We start from the raw sequence: 7,273 nt of genomic DNA, 5'->3' as shown, positions 1-7,273 counted from the left end.
AAACTCCATATGGGCTCCTACTTGTAATGCTGCACTTCGGTGAGGGTCACAGACAGTGGGGAGCAAACCTGTGACTTCTGCATCTTAAAGAATAAATCTCTGCTGTCTGAGTTGAGTCCATAATTCTGTGTCTCAGCCAGGGGGACAGAGCACTACGCAGAATGGGTGCGCATTATATAAACTTGTCACAACTCTAACACAACAGCAACCAGAGTCTGGTGTCCACTGAATCCTGCATCTGTCTCCCTGATGTATTCTCTCCAGAGCTCCACGAAGGATGGCCTTTGACAGGCATTCCCCACATTCTTGTGAACCAATGACAGCTATAATGGGGGAGGGACAAAAAGGATTTGTTTGTTTGTAATATGGTTGCACCCAGGGGCTGCACTGTCCGGTGCTGTGCATGCATGCACACAAACACACCTGACAGTCCCTGCTCCAAATTCATGTTTATTCCTTTCAATTTCATATTGTAAACACTGTTACAATAAGCCTCATTTGTACAATAGCCAGACAGAATGTTGTACAAAATTCCATTTATTGCATGCTTCCCTCGAATATTCTCCTATCATTTGTGTGAATGTTTCAAAGGGGAAGCTCACCAGAAGATTCACTACTGAGTAAGCAGGAAGGAATTCCAAATATGCAGATAAATGATGGGGGAAAATAGGGATATTGACGATCCAGCATGGCTTATAATAGAAAGCCAAGCTGGTAGTTGGTGCAATAAATCAAGTGATGAACAAGTAGCAGGAAGACACACTTGGGTGACAGGATCCAATCTATACATAGAACCTAGAGTGGCATCATGCTACATGAGTCAACAATTCAGATGTTGGCACGGCTATGTCATATTCCCCTGGAATGTTGGGATGTTTCTGTAGTTCAAAGCTGGCTGTCCCTAATGACGAATAGTCAGGGCCGGCTTTAGGAACTGTGGGGCCTGATTTGAATACCTGGCGGCAGTCCGGGTCTTCGACGGCACTTCAGCTGCGGGTCCTTCACTTGCTCCGGGTCTTCCACCACACTGAAGGACCTGCCGCCGAAATGCCGCCGAGGACCTGGAGCGAGTGAAGACCCGCCACTGAAGTGCCGCTAAAGACCCGGACCGCCGCCGGGTGAGTAAAAATTAAATAATGAGGCACTCTTCTTTAGGGCATGGGGCCCTCTTAGGCACAGGGCCTGATTCGGGGGAATCGGCCTAAAGCCGGCCCTGCGAATAGTAGCTCTGTTAAGATACCGGAACTGGTCCTGGGTGCGTCTGATTTGAATGCTGGTCTGTTCTGTATCTTGGGCCAGATCTTCAGCTGGTGTAGATGGGCGTAGTTTCATTCAACTCAAAGAAGATGTGCTGATTTAAATCAGGGGAGGATCTGGTCCCTTGCATTTAGGTAGCCACATTTGAATTATAGGACTGCTTGAGTCCCAATAAGGCAATACGTTTCCCTAGCAGCTACTGTTAAGATGTCATTCAGTATTTTAAAGGGCATGGATGGCATTTCCTAGAAGAAAAAAATCTTGTGCATCGTATTCTGCAGGCTGACGTGGGAATAAGCATGGACCTTCTTGGAACTGTGGGCAGTGCCAAAAAATGTGACCTTGTTGGTCAGATCCTTTCCAGCAGAGACTGGGGGCATTTGATTCCACAGTTAGCCAGATTGTGTGACTCTGATCTGCATTGTACCTAACCTCATGAATAATGCCCCGGATGGTGAGCACTACTCAGTGTAAGTAAGGGTATTGCAGTTGGCCTTTTGTTTAATGATCACTGGTGACTGGAAGCACAATAGTTTCAAGAAGGTGGAGAACTGTCTGGAGGACAGTTTCTATGGGACTCTAGAATTCTAATTCCCCTTTCTTTTTTTAGGTGCAGTGACTTGTCTGTGCATCATCTGGGACTGTATAAAATTTGTCCTTTTATGCTGGGACTTTCAAGGGAGCTAGGTACCCAATTACCATTGAATTTCTCCTTGCCTCTAACCCTTCTCAATTCGGTTTGCAATGTGGACATCAGCAGACATCTGTTCCCAGCTGCAGCCACCTTGAGGAGGTCTGAAAATCTGACTCTTCTAGTTTTCTTGGTCTATTATCTGAAAGAACTGATCTAGGTGTGATGACCTGTCCTGTTCACCGTCTGTGGCATTGTGGTAGAGATTGGGGTAAAGTCTCCGCTCTGTTTAGTTGACAAGCCCATCTTTACAATTTCATTGTGATTGTAGTTTCAGCATGAAAGTTGCATTGGAAAATGTAGTTAAAGAGGTTTGTTCCATTGGTTTATTTTACAAGGGACAAAACAAAATGGGTAGGCTCACCACTGCATTCTGGCTGCTCGATATTGCTCCAGCAAAACAAAAGACCCATCAGCTAATTTTAACTGACTGGTTTATGGCTGCTTTGTATCCTCAGAGCAGTTGAAAGCAGCTGGAACATAAAAGGGAATCTGGACTAGTATTTCCTTCCCAAATTCAAACAAGAACCTGACGGGGTCCTCATTGGAGTGAGTGAGTGTGTGTGTGAGAGTGTGTGTGTGTGTGTGTGTGTGTGTGTGTGTGTGTGTGTGTGTGTGTGTGTGTGACTCATACAAAGTCAAAATTGACATAGCCTTGACTCTCACCATTTCTAGATGACTTTTCCTGGTGATACTGTATTTTAAGATCTGATTTAAGATATGATGTATTGTTAGGGTGTTAAATGAACATGTGGTGTTTACTCTAGATTAATGCCGTGCCTTGTGTGTGGGAACACATCTAGGCATAGAGATAGCAATCTAGGGCCTGATTCTCCAGTGGCTTTGCACCTACCTCATGTATTCATTTACACCCTCTGCAGAAGGAATGGTGTGTGTGTAAAAACACTACTATATCTGAGAGTGTTCTACGCCCACTTTCCCTAGGATGACACAATGCAGCAGAAAATCCAGCTCTTCATATCCCACCTCGTCTTTAAAGTCCATGGGAGTCGGACATTTTTATATTGTAACTTTATTTTACATTTTTAGGAAAGACATTGTTAAAATTCGCTGGCAGTTTCAGGAATCGCTGTGAGTGGTGATGGCTTTCAGAAATATCCATTACTTCAGTGTCCTTCTACTGTGAGCGGCACATATGGGCCTGATGCACTTCTGCCAGAGAACAGAAGTCAGTGGGGAATTGAGGCCCCTAGATTTTACACTTAAGAGAATGAAGCCCTTTATACAGGGCCGGCTCTACAGTTTTTGCTGCCCCAAGTAGCGCACCGAATTGCTGCTGCGGACAGTGGGGGCAGTCCGTGTGCCCTTAGGGCGGCAGGTGCGTTTCCGCGGCAGTGGCAATTCGGCGGCAGCTTTTATGTTTAGCTGAAGCCGCCGTGGAAACATGCCTGCTGCCCTAAGGGCACAGGGACTGCCCCCGCTGACCGCGGCGACAATTCAGCGTGCTGCTTGGGGGCAAAACAACAGGGACTGCTGCCCCTTGCAGATTGCCGCCCCAAGCACCAGCTTTGAATGCTTTATATGCTGGAGGTGAGCAGTAATTTGTACAGTATCCACTTACGGTTTAAATTTGTATGCTTGTTTTGTGCATTTCTCCTCCAAGACTTGGGTTCAAATGCTGACATCCTATTAAAACTGGCTTGATGGTTCTTAAACAGGACTCTAAGGTTCCAGGCTAATGCAGAAATCTTAGCTCTGTTACAGGCTGTGGGGCTGGATTCTGATACCCTATCTCGTGCTTGCACCCTTAGCCTGAAAATCATCTCATTAGCGCCAATGAGGTCACTCACAGGGCTGTAGCTGTGCAATCTGCCTGAGTCAGGAGTAGTGCATAGGTGTGACCGAGTGGGTCTGCTTCCTGTTTTTCTCCCCACTTTGCTCTGTGGGTGATAATCTGCTCCAGTCCTTTTGCTGGCACAGACTGCTTCCCAGCCTCCTCTGCATAGGCTGTATTGGGATGGAGCCAAGACTGTATTTGCACCAAGTCCACTGGCATTGATCCCATGTGGAGGTTTGGTAATATAGGTGGCCCGCAGAGGGGAGTAAAAGGATGCTGACTTCCCGGTATGGGCATGCAGCCAGGCTAACCAGTAAGACCAAGGTAAGGTTCTCCTCAATGCTTGTCTAGGGTCTTAAGAACAATGCAGCATCCTGTCTAAATATCATCAGACCCAAGCCCCCGACAGAGAGGGAGCAGGAGAAAGAACTGCTGTAGAAAATGCTATGCTAACACTCCCTGCCAAGCCCAGCTGGAGTCGCTGTTTCATGCTCACATCAGAGATCCCAGCTGCAGTGGGATGATGTGAGAACAATAGTGCATAGACACATGAACAGCCATTGCAATGGCTACTGTCCGCTGCCAGCCACCCAAGCTTTGTGTGACTCTTATGCACCCATCTAGACCTAACCCTCCTCTGGTTCAGCCATCCTGCACCAAAACAGCATCCTAGGGAAACTGGGCAGCCGCTAAAGACTGTGGCAAGCAATCGTTCCGGGGGTGTATCTCCCCTTGGGGCATCAGGCTTTGCCTCTTTCAAAGGAGAGTGGGGAATAGGAGCACTCAATACACACAGACTTTGTGCACGGTGTGTCACGCACCCGTCTGGTCTCTGTTATGGCTCGATAGCTTCTTGAAAGCCTAAAAGTTTAACCAGCTGGGCTTTCATCTTCTGACTCACTGAAGCATTTCATATCAACCCTTGAAATGCATAGTGAAGGGAGAAGAGCTGAACCACAGGGGCAGTGCCAACCTGCTGTGCATTCATTTTCTCCTGTTGCTGAGGCCAAAGCTAGATCACCTGGGCTCTCCATTGGGAATACTCAACCAGGGTTTACCTCCCCAGCCTCTTTCCACCTTTCAGTAAGATTTGAGTTCCAACTACTGGGCAATGTAGAAGGGATATATAATTATATCAAATACAATCAACACTCGCCACTGTGCCCCCTTTCTAATAAGGCACAAAGCCTGGGGTAACCAGCAGGGGCACACAGCTGGGACTTTAATAAACAGCTGCTGCTTTGGTGGGGGTATGGAGCAGCTGAGCTCTGGGTGCATCAGCTTCTGTGACCCTTCTGCTTCTGGGGAGTTGATTATCAAGCTGCTGCATGAGAGGTGTGTGTTGCTGGACGGGAGCCTGTGAGCAAGAAAAGGCTGCTATGCCTCTTGCCTCTGGGACCACTCTCCGCAGCTCCCATTTCACTCAGCCTAACCCTGTTTGCAGTGCAGTTGTACCAGTGTTGGCCTCCAGGATATTCCAGAGACAAGATGGGTAAGATAATATCTTTTATTGGACCAGCTTCTGTTGGACGAGCTCTTATGTAGCTCAAAAAGGACAGAAGTTGGTCCAATAAAAGATATTACCTCCCCCACCCAGTATCTACATAACCATGACGTTTTCTTGTTTGCAAATTCTCGGTATGCACCAATGCTTCCCTCGCTGACTTAACCGCCCAGTATCTGCTGGCTTTTTACAGAGCCCGGCTCCACCGGCATCTTCTTAATACTTGTGACAGCTATGGAATCCTGCATTCATTGTGTGAGCTCTGCTGCCCCCATGAGGCCAGATTCTCTGCCCCAATGCTCTAATAGAAGCCCCTGTCCCCAAGAGCAAAAAACATCTGAACTGTTGCAAGGTCAGATGTTTCCAGCAGAATTTGTGTCCACACTACTGCAGTCTGCATATAGCACTCCTTCTAGCCATTGCTGCAGCTGTGTATTATGGCACCTGTCACTTAAATTCCAGGTACAAGTCTCTAAGCAGCTGAATTGCATGGTAGCAAGTTGCACATGCCAGCAGCATCAACTGCCCAGGTGGCCAAAACTAACAGGGGTGTGTAGGGGTGAAGGCATTTCTGCTACAGTATAGTGGAAGGCTCTAGCACCAGGAGCAACATTCAGACCTTCTGCCTCCAGTCATCCACACATCATCTCTTCTACGCTATGCACTTTGATCTAACCTCATCTTTCTTCCTGCATGTTCTTCTCTACTCTTCCATCATTCCCTTCCCTTCTCCCATTTTTTATCCTATTTCCCTTCTATCTGCCCCCTCACTCCAAAAATCCATGGAATGAACAAAACTGGTAGCAATTTCATCCTAATAATTTGTTTACATGGGTTATCACTTTCTGCCCATTTTAGAGTGCAAGTTCTTTGGGGAAGTAGCCACATCTTTCTATGAGTGGGTACAGCTCCTAGCACACAGGGGCTCTGATCCTCCTTGGAGCCTTTGAACACTACTACAGCATAAATTATAATGGATGGTGCATATATATATATATATAGAGAGAGAGAGAGATACCTTATAGAACTGGAAGGGACCCTGAAAGGTCATTGAGTCCAGCCCCCTGCCTTCACTAGCAGGGCCAAGTACTGATTTTGCCCCAGATCCCTAAGTGGCCCCCCTTAAGAATTCTCACAACCCTGCGTTTAGCAGGCCAATGCTTAAACCACTGAGCTATCCCTCCCCCCATGCATGTTCCGTGCATTACAGTTGTAAAACTTATACCTGTTTAAAGCCTACACAATTGTATTGCAGAGATGAACCTATTACAGAGGTAATATAAATTGAAGGAGGAGAGGGATTCTGTGCAATAAAGGGCACAACCCTGAGATCAATTAATCAATCACACACCTTTGCTGCTTCAGCTGCTCTTTGTCCATGACTCCATTTCAGTGAGCTTTATACTAAATTTCCAAATCCCTTCATCAAGTTCAAGCAGTCCCCCCCCCCTTTTTTTTTTTAAATCAACCTGCCTCCAGGGTGTTTCTTCCTTCCTAGATTTTAAGCCCAGAAGGAGCCATTATGATTATCTAGTGCAACCATAACACAGGTTAGAAAATTTCACCCAGCAATTCCTGCATCAAACCCGTAATTTATGGCTGAGCAAGAGCGTAGTTTTCAGAAAGGCATCTAGTGTTTGCTTATTTAAAGATTTCTTCCCCTCCCTGCTCTGCAACCTAGCATAGATTCTCCCCTACCCTCAAAATAGCACTGGCCTGAGGCACAGGATGGGCAATAATGTGACCTGAATCAATAACAGCTTTTCTTCATTACTTGTGTTACAGTAGCTCCCAGAGGCTCCAGTATAAGCAAGCCCCCCTTGTGCTAGGCACTGCACAAACTCCTATTGAGAGACAGCCCCTGCCTCACCTTGCTTACAGTCAAGAGAAACCAGGCAGTGGGGTATGCGTTAACCCCATTCCTAGGGTCACCTTGTGCTAGCACAAGGACTAGAACCCAGATCTCCAGTGTGCCAGTTCAGTGCCAGCCACAAAGGGATGGCCCAGAAGTAGCCTTGAGGGG

Source organism: Mauremys mutica, chromosome 7 (assembly GCF_020497125.1).
Source record: "Mauremys mutica isolate MM-2020 ecotype Southern chromosome 7, ASM2049712v1, whole genome shotgun sequence".
Taxonomy (NCBI): Eukaryota; Metazoa; Chordata; order Testudines; family Geoemydidae; genus Mauremys; species Mauremys mutica.
Note: the sequence above shows the minus strand (reverse complement) of the source record.